Source organism: Silurus aristotelis (genome assembly GCF_946808225.1).
Source record: "Silurus aristotelis genome assembly, chromosome: 7".
NCBI lineage: Eukaryota > Metazoa > Chordata > Actinopteri > Siluriformes > Siluridae > Silurus > Silurus aristotelis.
Genome location: NC_139580.1, coordinates 8,211,483 through 8,225,921, shown reverse-complemented (window position 1 = coordinate 8,225,921; position 14,439 = coordinate 8,211,483). Strand labels below are relative to the sequence as shown.

The window sequence follows — 14,439 nt, the reverse complement described above, 5'->3', positions numbered from 1 at the left end:
ACTGTTTGTTAACAAACCAGATGAAATGACAGAATTAATCATGATGTAGCATCCCCTTTGGCAAACAAACAAACAACAACAACAAAAAACATCTACTGTTTTTTTTATTTGTATTGTGAAACCGAATCAATGTAGTTCTGCACTGACGTCATTCGAGGATGGCTGAGACAAATAGGAGCTCGAGGACCAGCCGGCGGCGTTTACAGATCAGATTACTTTCCACGTTGGGCCGTTGCCCTACTGGATCCTGATTGGCCAAATGGAAATCATTGACACCACAGAGATCTCTAAACAAAAAGTGAGGGCCTTATCGTGCTAAACCCCATCAGAAAGCTATCGGTACGTTTACCTAGCTTGCGAGATTCCGAGTGAGATTAAAAGGGCTCAAGGACAAAAGGCATCCCTCCCTCCTGCACCATAACCACATGGCGGAGGCCATCTTGGATGGCTGACCACAATCCGCTTAATCAGTCATGCTGGTGGTGTTCTCTTCTGATTTTGTGTTCTAGCCTGGTTAGAAACGGACCAAGCCCAGGTCCCTAAAGTGTCTGAAGGTTCTTTAGTGCGACATCCGTGTTTCCACATCCACCATCCCGAGGGCTGCGTTTGTAAACTGAATAAACGAATGCATGTATCTGTGTCAGAAACCGACAGTTCTGAGGTTGCAGCTTTCCTCAGCTTTGGAATAAATAGAAATACCAACCTACACTGTTTGACCCTGGAATATGTAAATGTGTCACACAAAGTTTAATGGATTGAAAGGATATTTGGATAAGAGATAGGGTCCTGCTAGAAAAGGTTGTTCAGGGTGAAATCAGGTTGACTTGCCCAGACAAATTTACGCATTCCCACGTCACAATGTGTTTAGTAGTGTGTGTAGGGAGGATTTTATAGCCTGCATGTGGGGGAAAAAAAAAGCAGTCGCATCCGTGTATTTTTGTTTGGAGTGTAGGAGTGAATGAGTGTCTAGGTCTCGGTTTTGCTTTTGTCTTTTTTTCCCTCTCTGTGTAAGATCTGTCTGGATTAAATGTTCAGCCTATTACAGAAACAATGGGCCTCATTTATGAATCGTTTAGTACAATTGTGCGTAAAAAAAAAAAGAAAAAAAAGAAAAAAAGAAAATCCATCCCATCAGATTTTTATGAAAGTTTTGGTCATACTGCATATGCTGATAAATGCCAATCATTCATAAATGACTGAGTGTTCACAACACAGCTGATTTATATTTACTGACGTCTGCAAAACACCATAAAAAGGCTAAAATGACAAAGCGAAAAAATGATAACAAATGACTCCTACTAATGCAGCTCAGCCACTGCAGCAAGTCAGCTACCCTAATTAACTCTTTCTCCTGTTCTAGGGTGCCATTTTATTTTAACCAAATTAAATGGCTAGTTTTCTTTTCATGAATTTGTACATTTGTTCTGGATTGCTTTAAGTCATGATATGAAATGACTCGTGAGTTTTCGAAAATTTTCATTCAATTTGTGTGTGATTGAAATAAATAAGCTATTTAAACTTCACAGCGTACTCCGTGTATAAAATGCCAGAAACCGATACCTCGTTATTCGATTTGAAGCCAATCACTCAAGGTTCACGTTACTGACTCTTTGTCAGGTACTCAAGAGCTCTCGCAGGATATGATTTTAATATATATTTATATTTTTATACCACATTTCCGTGAACTGTTAGCATTTCGTTCGTACCCAGTTTGATAAATGAGGCCCTCTGAGAGGACAGGGACAAGAAAATTAGCTAAGGGCAATAACAATGTGTCCAAATAAAATTTGTGAATTAGTGCTTTTGAAATCATAAAGTCAAAAACACTTGATAGACAACCAAGAAACATAGATGCTATCCATAATTAGCTGATAATTTAGCCAACTATGCATTTATTTGGGATGGATCCTGTTTGAATGTGTGTGGAAATAATATAAGGACAAGCCTTCTGCTGTAGGTAATATAAATCCATTGTAGCTGTGGAGTCCAGGTTCAAAATGTATTTTGTATTTTTTTATTTAATTTGTATATTAAAGAACATTGTGCAACAGGTAATTAGACAGCTAGCATAAACAACACTTGACGAGTGATGTGAAAGATTTGACTGTTAGCCAACCTTGAATCTTTTTATTTGTTTATGTATTTATTTTTTGAGAATTGTGGACACAAAATATGAACACAAAAAAATAGAGCATCGTCCACATGACTAATCTAATGCTAGTAACAGCGACTAGTACTTTTGACTATTAATCAGATATTTTGCTCAATTCTGAAGATCGGTTTTTTGACTAAAACAAACTTCTCTCTAGATTTCCACTATATTGAGAAACGTAAATGCGGTTTCATGAATTAAGCTGTCAATTAAAGACCAAATTTGTCCTTTTGACTTATTTGACCTTAAACTGGTAAAACTCATTGAAAGCAATGTTGCTAGGCAACTGGTCAAAAGACCCCATCTTATAGACTCTAAATGAGGCTAATGATTTAGCTAGCTATCACATTGTCAAGAAATATTGGATATTAGTCAATTTAATGGCAAAGTGACCATTAAATTGAGACACAACTATCATGAATTTCAACCTTTTCCTCAAATGTGTTGGATAATTACTTATAAAGAAATACTTTATAACAGTGAAATGGGACTGAATTAATTTCGCATTGATATACAGAGAACCATCAACATTGACCACTTTGAGCTCTGAGTAAGTTCCCAATGTACACCACAAGAGTTTGTACGGATCAATCTTTTTACACGAACTCGACCACTAGTTACCATTAGAGCAAAGTGAGTCGGTTCTGTGCGTCAGTTGGGTTTTGTTTGTTTGTGCGCTACAGGTGCTCGGTCATTAGACATTATTTTACCATCCATCTCTTGTCCAAAAAGCTTGCATGCATCAGTGTGTGTGACCCGTGGGCACAGAATGGCTGACATTGAGGGACGGACTGGAGACCCTTTCAACGTTATCAGCACAACCCAGGCTCTAATGCTTTAAGGTATGCATCCACACACACACACACACACACACACACACACACACACACACACACAAAATTTATATATATATATATATATATATATATATATATATATATATATATATATATATATATATATATATATATATATATATATATATATATAAACAAATAATTTTCAGTTACCAGCCTTCTGAGGACATAATTATTGAGGGCCTTCTGTTGGCATAATTATATACAGGTAAATAATGTTGTACTACACCATAACTTCAGTGACCAAAATAGAAGCTTTTAGGCTCTTACACCTTTTTTCACTTTTTTTCATAGCAAAAATCAAATTAATAAATTAAATAAAGCAGTTTTTCTAATATGGACCATCTGAGCATTCCTGTCAGATAACCCTATACTTGTGCATTTAGCTCCCATCAAGATTTAAAACCATGGCCACAGACACACAACACACACACACACACACACACACACACACATCGAGCGGCCTGACGTTCATGTGACTAGGCGTGCGTGAGGAAGGGGAGATGAAGGGGGGGGAAGGAACGGTATCCAGGGCGATGGATGATAAGATATTCGCTCCCCCGTGGTTCCTGCACGGGTTCGGAGAAGGCGGGAACGTAGTGCGGTGCTACTATGGTAACGGCAGCGCGAGACATTGCGCTATAATTGGTGCGAGGCAGCGTAGCGGCACTTCCAGGTGCGCGTGTCAGCACGATGTTACCCCCTCCTGCTGAGAGAGGCAGAAAAAAACAGACCTTGGGCCTGCTCTTTCCTTCCTTTTTTTCCGCGTGGCTCGTTTTCACTTAGGAAATGTTTTAATGGGTCTCTGATGATTCAAAATGGTTTTGCACGATAAAAAACAAAACATTAAAGAGTTTGAACCAGTGTTTACGTGTGTTTATGTGTGTGTCAGAAAGTGAGGACTCAAGTGACTTTGTGGCATACACACTGGCCTGAACAGTTTTCCCTCCCAGATCATTTTGAATCATTAGACTCCCACTAATAAAGAAAAACACGTAAAGTCGTGTGTTGAATTAGCGTCCTTCTAAAACTGCTGATGACCTGCAAGGCCTGAAATCACATACATCACGTGCAGCACCTTTGTAACTCAATCTGTCTAAACGTGCACGCTGAGGCATGAGAGAGCACACTGAGTGAGAGATTTCTCCCTCCTCTTGCAGAGATCTAGAGATTGCTGCTTCTCTCTCTCTCTCTCTCTCTTTTACTCTCTCTCTTTCTCCCTCTCTCTCTCCATCTCTCTTTCTCTCTCTCACTCTCTCTAGGCTATGTCTGGGTTTAATTGCGTGTGGTGGCGGGAGGCAGCAGCAGGACAGGCTCAGGTCTCTCTCTGCAAGGAAGCCATTTAATTCAGCTTCCTCTGCGCACAGACACACAACCACACACACACACACACACACACCCACCCACCCACACACACACACACACACACACACACACACACACACACACACACACACACACACACACACACACACGTTTGCCTTACTATACTCTTAAGGAACTTTCATTGACATAATTACGAATGCAGATAATTAACTCTACATCTACACCTTCACATAAACCTAACCTCAGGAAACAAATGGAGACCTTGTAGGTTTTAATATTAAAGCTGCAGCTCCAGCCAAATGTCCCCGCAAGGTCAAAACTGTCAGATATTCCTCACCCCCTTCATTCCTCTTACCAGCGCACACCAAAAACCACTACACATGTCCTGATAGCTAATGAAGCAATGAAGGCTACCACCACACTGTTATCTCTAATGGATACAGAGTCGGTCAAACACGCACTCTTGGAGATCAGCGTTCCATTTTATCCCAAAGGTGTTCAGTAGGGTTGAGGTCAGAGGTTTATAGCAGGTCCCTCAAGATCTTCTACTCCAACGTATGTAAGTCATATCTTCATGGAGCTGGATTTATGCACAGGGGTATTGTAATGCTGCATCAGGTTTGCATCTCCTAGTACAAGTAAAGGGAACCACCACACACATTCTATACATTTGGGGAACAGTTTGGGGAAGAACGACATAAAATAATCAGGTGCCCTAATACACATATATATATATATATATATATATATATATATATATATATATATATATATATATATATATATATATATATATATATATTTATCCAGTTATAACCCACATTATAGGAACTAAGGAAATTAGGGAAAAGCATAAGTAAGTGAATATGCTGCTGTGTTAAAGAATTCTCGCATCTGATTGGTCACGAGCTGTTAGGTCATTTCCTCTATTAGCAGCTCACAGGTTTATATTTATGCACATGTTCTAATACATTATTTCTTCTATAATGCTCCTTAACTTTAGAGTGAACGTTTCACAAAACTAATAATAAGCAGATGTAAAAAAATTTAATTAGGAATTTACCACAGTGGGGGAAAAAAAATAGATACACCGCAGATAGCCTCTAGTGTCAGTGCTTTGTACAGTTAGTACGCTTTCAGAAGAGATAAAAAACTTCTACTTAAGAAAAATGCATCTAGTCCATTAAAATCTGTTTTTTTGGACAGTATAAGAGGAATAAAAACACTTCATCAACTGATCACACCACTCTGTCTATGATAATTTCACTAAGACCTCTTGTCCTGAAGTGTGTTTATTTTTCCACATAATTGAAGAAAACGCCACAAAATGTAAATAAATATATAAACGATGTGTTGGTGCAGTTTGACAGCACCGTGACAGCGGCATTGTCAATAGATCTGTGCAGTGTGCAGCGACATAGCTTGCTGTAGAAGTTTGTATGATAAGTGTGTGTGTGTGTGTGTGTGTGTGGTGGGGGGGCTTGCTCTGAATAATTCATTTTGAAGAGTGTATGTACATTTGTGTGTGTCTGCGAGTTTAGGGAAGTGTATGTGTGTATGTCTGGATGTGTGTGGAGTGTGTAGGGTGGGTGTATATGTGTGTGGTGGTTGTATTTGTGTGTGCGTATGTGTGTGTAGGTGTATGCGAAGAGTGTATAGGTTATGTTTGACTGTGTGTGTGTGTGTGTGTGTGTGTGTGTGTGTGTGTGTGTGTGTGTGTGTGTGTGTGTGTCTGTGTGTGTGTGAGAAGTGTAAAGGACGTAGGTACTGCAGTCTATTTCGCTTTAGGATTAAGAGAATGTATGTTCGTTTCTCAGAAATGTGTTGGGACATTTGATCGCAGAGACGCTTCTGATTTCCTGAAATGTGTGCAAGCAAGTGCGAAAGTGTAACATCGATAGGACGTAATCCTACACCGTACGTACAGGAGGTTTGTGAGGTTTGCTGGGTTGCTGAGGGGCAGTCAGGAGCACTCGGCACCCTTCTGAGGGCTGGGGGAGGGGTGGCCGTGTGTGTGTGTGTGTGTGTGTGTGTGTGTGTGTGTGTGTGTGTGTGTGTGCATGTGTGTACGGTTTTCGCCACGCTGCTCGAGTCACCAGCAGAGCCTATTAAATCCGGCGGCCTTCTCCAACAAAGACTGACTGCCAATTACAGAAGCCTTTCCACCATCTCTCTCTCTCTTTCCAGCTCACTCTCTCCTTCTTTCTCTCTCTCACTCTTTCTTTCTTTCTATCGCTCTTCTATCGAACACTCTTCTCACCTTCGTTTGTCAGACGAAGAGAAATGTCCTTACTAATAATCAAATCACCAAAGGGGTTGAAGATCTACTCATTACTGGCGAACCTTGATTTAAGCGAGTGATGCATCACTGAGCTCATCAGCGGTGTCAAAACCACAACGTGCCACACAATCCCGAGGCAAAGTCGCAACACAACACGACAAACAACCGATTCGCCTCGTCATTCATCTGGCGCGGATATACACGAGGCACTTTCCTTTAAGGTTGTTTTTTTTCTGGAGATTTTCATGCAAGTGAACCTCGTCGAATAGGAACTTGGCTCTGGTCAGGAAAATGTGTGTTTAAATGACATGATGTGGTTTAGAATAATAGAGAATATATTTGTAGGCAAAAAAAATATAAAAAGTGATATGTAGTCAAAATGGTTTTAATTTCTTTACTTTTGTCCTTTTCAACATCATAGGATGTGTTGTATTTAGACCATTGTTGAGTCATGTAATGGAGTAATGCTGCTGAAAATGTACTTACAACTCGTGATTGTCTGGAAAAAGGCGTCCCACTAGTCAGTCAGAATTCATCTTTAAAATCGGTACAAATAAGCGATTTAAAAATGTTCCTCAGGTCATTCGACTCAGTGTTCAGATTTACCAGATCCAAGCAAAAGCAAAATAAGCAACGGTCAGATTTAAACAATAAATTTATATAAAAAATAGCTATTTTTAAATACACAAAAAAAACCCTATTTGATTTAATTAAAAACATCTCTGTGACTCTGACCAGGATTAATAGCTTACTCAAGACCATCAAATTCACATTCAGATGTTTAAAAGAAGTTTTCACCGAAACATTTTGATGAAATTACACAAACACAACACCCTCTTCCACATGCCAGAATGAAAAAAAGACAAAGTACTAAAACAACCTTTCAAAAAAGGATCACCAATTAACAAATAAAATGATTTACATAGTAGAAGAACCATTAGTATTCAATAAACAACTGAAATTAAAGTAAATAATTATTGATTATGTATTGAACGAAGAACCAAATATTTAGAGCTGACTGATCTGATGCACCTAAGAAAGGGACAATATTTTTATTCAACTTCAACACAAGCTGGTTAAAAAAAATTTAATTGGTAATGTAATAATATAATGTAATTATAATGTAAATGTGATATAGTGGAGTAACAAGTACATATATTGAATCATACATGTAGTTGAGTGGAGAGTAAAAGTTGCTCATACCTTTGATTCTCAGTAAAACTAGAAAATAGTCAAAATTTACTTGAGTACAGTAACAATGCCATTTGTTTTTCCCACTGATATTTAAAGACAATTGTATATCCATGTGCATATTTCAAATGAATAGCTTGAAACATGAACAAAACCTATACAGATCTTTCCAAACAACCTTGTCGCTCACTTTAACTACCTTGAAGTACAGTATCTTTAAAATACAACCCAAATGTAAATATTTATATTAATGTACATCTCATACTTGAATATTCTATGCAAAACTTTTGTTTTGTTCTATTTTCATTATTCTTCATGATATTGTAACCTATACACTGCCCTGTAAGAATATTAATAATTATAATGTCTTTAATTTCGGTATGCATTTGTTAATTCAATGCAAAACATTTTTTTTCTTCATATTACTAGAAAATTGTCAGCCAGGATATACAAGAGTTAAATGGCATCTCAGTCATGGACTAACCAAAATAACAACTAATAGTCAAAGGCATGTGTGGGGGAAAAAATCCTTGACATTTAGTCTTTGAAATCTTTAGCCACTAGTTTCATCTTAGCAAGCTGCCTGATTATGTTTCAGTATTTCTGAATAAAATGAAAAAAAAAACCATTATCTAAAAATGTCAGTAATGTAAAATAAACTTAGCCAGTTTAAAACATAAACCAGTACAAATTATGCAAAATGCTAAGAATTATTATTATGTAGATAAAATATAGAGTAGCGCATTTTGCAGTAGTACAAAATGCAATGCTTTTGAGATGACTTGGTGTCCTATCCAGGCGAAATTCCTGCCTTGTACTCGAAGTTTCTGAAGATGAGTGAATGTACATGCAACGCAAAAGCATAGAAGAATTTTTATTAAGAAAGTTTTAATACACCAGTAAACTGAATTATCGGAACACTAAATATAATATACATTATGCACTGTATGGACAAATGTGTGTGGACTCCTGTTAATAAGTACATATGTACATTCTTTTTTTTTTTTTGCACATTCTTGATTTTTGCAAATTTAGCCCAAAGGACGTAGGTTAGGTATTAATGTAGCATGAGGAGGCCTGGGTTGCAGTCAGTGTTCCAATTCATCCCAATAGGGTGGAGATCATAGTTCTATAACAGGCCACTCGAGATCTTCCATGTAACCCAATGTGAACCATATCATGAAGAGCTGGCATTGTGTTCGGGTCTCCTAGTTTAAGTGAAAGAAAAATTAAATTCTACTGCCTCTATAAGACATTCTGTATAAATGTGTTCCTCCAATTTTGTAGTAAAAGTTTGAAGAAGAACCACATATGGATGGTTTTGTCCATATAGTGTATAATGATTTTCTAACTTTGTGTTTTTGTTGTTTTTTTCCTTCAAAATTGTAAAGCTACCTAGAAGCTTTTGTATTTATTTAGCAGTTATATTTAGCTGAACAGTGAGAAATTCTCACCTTACAAAACTTCCAACTGACCCACTAGAGAGAATATGGAAATGTTGCCTCACTTTATTTTTATCCACAAAGGTCGTTCAATGCTGGATGTTAACTTGCAGAAAAATCTGTTATGATCTTGTTAAAGCTTGTTTTCTACTCCTGCTTGACAAAAAATATATATAACACCAGGTTAATGTTGTGGTAAATACAAAAGATGGAATCTTTGTGAAAAACTAAGTGCAGAGCAAAGTGTGTTTTTTAGAAAAACTAAAAACTAACTAGCTGCTAGCAATATTTTTTAAGTTTTAAGTCCTGCTTATAAAAACTTTCCCCCTTTTTTCCCTTTTTAATACATTGTAGTCTTTTTGTAATTTACTTTCTTTTTGTATTTTGTATCAAATTACTGGTGTATTGTTATTATTTTCTTTGGCCAGCTAACAGCATAGCCTATGGCTAAACATCCATGTAGCACAGAAACAAAGAAAAGATACGATGAGTCACTAAACACCCTGGGGCTCACTCACTCACCACCTCTCTTTCTCTCACTTTCTCTCTCTATCTCTTTTATATAACTGTATGTAGTGCTCAGAATGTATATGATGATCTATATGATATTCACCTGGCAGTGTTGAAGCCTAGACAAAGCAGGCAACACTACTGCATAGTGATAAGACGGTGGACACACAACCTGGAGCTGTGTGCGGATGTGCATGAAGGTTGGAAGGGTACTGGGGGATTTCACAAAGGAAGAGAAACCAGGAGTTGCTGCGAGTGTTATTCAATTCCTCGCTCAGGTTTCTCTCTCATGCCACACATTTAATCACTGCTATGTTGCTGGTAGGTTCAGTAGAAGTGCATAAGTATGTATGAGCTACCGTACTAATAGTAATAGTAATAGTAGTATTGATCAACTTGGATTATATTTCAAAAGTCTCAGTGTTTTGCAAAAAAGGCAAAGAAAAGAAGTGCTAATGACCACCCTTTAATAAAGGAACTAAAAATTTATACAAACTTTGACAAATCATAAAATGTTTTAGTAAAACAATTAAATATTTTGCACAAATATATTGAATTGTAAAATATTTTAGTGGATAAAAAAATTACCTTTAATAAATTCACTATAACGCTGAAAACTACTACCAATCATTTAATATTTTAAATAAACAATCACATTTTTTTTATCAATTATATCTGTGTGAACCATATGTGGTTCTTCTCCAAACTGTTAACATAAAGTAGGATGTCTTTGGATGTGGTAGCATTAAAATTTCCCTTCACTTTAATTAGGAAACCCAAACCTGTTCCAGCATGACCATGTGCACAAAGCCAGCTCTATGAAGATTTTGCTTTGAATAGTCTGCTATAGATCTCTGACCTTACCCCTATTGAACACCTTAGAGATGAATTGGAACAGTAACTGCACCCCAGGTCTCTTCACCTCACCTACATCAGTACCTAACTTTACTATTATAACAGCAAATGGGGGCTAAATATGGAATGATGTTCAAAAATCTAATACAAATCATATTGTCAGGTGTCCACAAGCCACATATGGCTGGGAAACTCAAGTGGCTCATTATCTCTGTCCAGATACTGTATGTATAGTGAACACTGCAAAAACTAATATCTTAGCCAGTAAAATGTCTTAAATATATTCAACAAATATTTCCAGTTACAAAATTACAACAAAGCACAATGTAAAATCTACTAAACTAACACTCTGGTGGCTAAATGAGCACAAATCTCCAGAAGAAATCTTCCCAGAAGAATGGGGCTTATTATAACAGCAAACAGGGTCAAAATATGGAGTGGGATGTTCAGTCTCGTAAAAACAACTCTACAACATTTATTTAAAACAAAAATGCTTATGTAGTTGTTTGGTCAACAAAAATGACTACAAACCCTACAAATCCAATTATTATTTATTTTAGTGAAACGATTATCTATCTTTAATTAATTAACCAAAAAAATCTATCTATCTATCTATCTATCTATCTATCTATCTATCTATCTATCTATCTATCTATCTATCTATCTATCTATCTATCTATCTATCTATCTATCTATCTATCTATCTATTTATCTAATAATAAATCTATGAAAACAACTACAAATTGCTAAATACTATAATGGAACAATCCACACTCTTGAAATCAATGAAAACTACTAGAAATCAGTAAATGCTATATTTGAACAGTTAAAATCTTTAAGAAATGAATGATAAATCTTTGAAAACAATCTTACAATCTTAAACAATATAACTGCATCCATATAGACAACAAATTGTTAACTAAAGAATAACGAATAAAATGAGTGGAAAAAAAGCCAAATAGCCACAAACATGCTAAAAGTCTTCTTGTACTGTACAGTCTCAGACAGTTGTAGTGAGTTGGATGGTTTGGTGTTAATCTGTATCTACCCCCAAAAAGTTACAGTAAATAAAGCCAAAGCAGTCTGTGCTTTTGGCTGAGTGGATCTTTGTGTCTGGAAATCACGGCTGGTTTTTCCTGCATCCGAGGCTCCACATTTTCCACATGAACACTCACTGGACAGCGATTTCCACACCTCTAATTCCACTTTTCCGGGAATCCGTATCACCTGCTGTCCCGTGCTGCTGTACGCCTGGGCTGCCAACACACCAGCAGGCACCGGAGCCTGGCAGAGTGGCAGAGACAGGAGACGGGGAGGAGGAGAGGAGTGGGAACGAGAGAGAAAGATAGAGCGAAGGAACAAGAAAACGGGTTCAGATTGTGAAGTAGGATGGACAGAGTTATAGATAGGAACCATGATGGGAAAAGACAAGGAACAGGAACGATTCTGAAGCCAGGAAGAAGATTGATAGAACAAATTTTGACAGAGTACAAGAATAATAAGACTTAAGTAGTTATAATGATTATAAATATGAATTGATGAAAGAAAAATAAGGAAGAATTTATTTCTACATACTAATTAAGTCCTTATTTTATTCTTGCTAGTCACTGCTAGGTTATTGCTATTTCTGTTTATTGTATTGTGTTAATGTGTGTATGTATATTTTACAATAATACAATCATTTTAAATAGCAGACATCACAGTTTTGAAAAATGAAATAAACTGTTCCATGTTCTCCATGGAAACAGGCCACTCCTAAAAATATGGTTTATGACATCATTATCAATGAAAGTAACCAATGTGTAACCCTGAACAGCTTCTTCAGTATATTTTTCGCACACTATCATGTTACAAAACAATTACTTCTACAAAGTACATTGTCTTTTTAATTAAAAATATACTACGTGGACAAGAAGATAATAACTTTTCATATACATGTGGTTTAATATAGTTTACATGGGTTGTAGTGAAACTGCTATAAAGGTTTGACTTCAACACTACTGAACACCTTTGGGATGAATTGGAACACTAATGTCTATTCATTACAGTTCCATCATTGTCCAAATGTCCAAAAGCACACTCCAAAATCTAGTGAAACTTCTTTCCAGTAGAGTGGAGGTTGTTCTGGGGACTAAATGTGGTCAAAAAAGCATATATCAATCTTATGGCCAGGTGTCCACAAACTTTTGCCCATATAGTGTATATGTTCTGCGCTAAAACATTAGTAATGTGGTCAGTACGTTTCTTTTTGTTGGGGTTTTTTCTGAAATGAAAAGCAAAGATGACAGAAAACAGTACAAGGCATACACAATTTTTCAAACATGAAACACATTTTCTTGCATGTTCTTCTTTTTTTTGTATAAAGTATTAAGCAATTAAAATAAATAAAACTGAAATACAGAAAACAGCACTGCATTTTGAGATTGTAAAAATTGCATCAATATCCTATGTAAGAGTATGTGTACTCTCTCTCTCTCTCTCTCTCTCTCTCTCTCTCTCTCTCTCTCTCTCTCTCTCTCTCTCTCTCTCTCTCACAATGCTTCAATCTATCCACTTCAGGAGATGAAGTAAAATAAAATTAAAAATAGTGTGTAATTCAGTGGTTAATAATTTTATAATGAACAGAAAGGTTTTTTAATAATGAATTTTTAAATGAACCTATTTGTTATCCTTATTGTGAAACATATGAACCAATTTTTTTTTTAGCAGAGATATAACTATAATCATCACACCCTTACTATAAATAAATGGTCGGTTCTATCGTTGAACTTCTGACATAGATGTTTGCAATGAAAGGGTCAGAGTTGTTCAAAACAGGAACATGAACAACAGTTTGACAAATTAAACAGAAACATTTTACTTACATTTTAAAGTCATTTATTGTTAATAAGCTATTTTTGTCTCCAATATTGTACAGTCCTCACTCTACAGGTAAACCTGCAGTTTTTCAATACGGGAAAATGTTTCTAATGGAGGATTTAGCAGTTTCTTGGTAATAAAATCAATGTTCTTTGGTATTATTAGCTTCAAGTGAGAAAAAACGAAGAGAACCTTGTGTGGGAATAACTGTAATAATAAACAAAGACTTACTAAATATGCAAAAGCTCCACCAAGAAATGAAATGTAACTATAATTAGATAAAAACTATGATATGTTATTCTATAATAAGTAATTAAAATGGCAAATGCTGCGGTTTGAAATAAAGCATTTAATAGCTCGCTTTTTTTGGAAAATAATAAACTTCTGGGTGGTAAGTGTAACTCGCCTTCGTTCTGGGCCGTAGCAAATCAATCTGATGATTTTTTTTCTATAACAACATGCCCCTGATGTAATCCATTGCCTAGAAAAATATAAAAACTAAAAACACACAGTAGAAATGTAGTGCCGAATAATGCTGCATTTTTTCTAATCATCCATTTCCATTTATCTATATAAAAACAACATAATAATTCCGCAACGAATAATAATAACAAAAACTTGTCATTTTTTTCTTACTACTTGGTTACGCCTTCCCTTACCGGAACACCAGCTCCGCTCCTGCCAGGAATGGGGAAAGATGCCAGTGGTATCCTGAGACAGTTCCTGTCACTTTTAGCTCACTCTTCGACTGACTAGGTGACAATTCTGCTCGAGTTTCTGCTGTTTCACCTGCTGTTTCCAATAATCTCACAAGTTTTTTACAGGATTGCGATTTTGCAGTCAGTCAAAGTGTCATCAGATTCGTCAAATAAGTCACACACAGGTTCGGGTCCATGCGCCCTGTCGTCCTCGTTGTGTAACATGAGTGTCAGTGTGGGGTTCTGTTTTGGACAGTGAAGCACAAGA

The 14,439-nt window shown here is 36.5% G+C and overlaps 1 protein-coding gene across 5 annotated transcripts in view; it reads left to right on the top strand.

Moving 5' to 3' along the window:
• The window catches only part of cxxc5b (CXXC finger protein 5b), a 68,831-nt gene that overhangs the window by 20,297 nt on the left and 34,095 nt on the right, over positions 1-14,439 (top strand). For 4 of the 5 annotated variants that reach the window (XM_083547183.1, XM_083547181.1, XM_083547182.1 and 1 more), the window contains exon 3: positions 1-1,523. This exon is cut by the window's left edge. The exons of the other annotated variant lie outside the window; for it this stretch is intronic. The gene's annotated coding sequence lies outside the window, so the exon portion shown is untranslated. Of the gene's footprint in view, positions 1,524-14,439 lie in introns of those variants that run through there. 5 annotated transcript variants of the gene reach the window in all.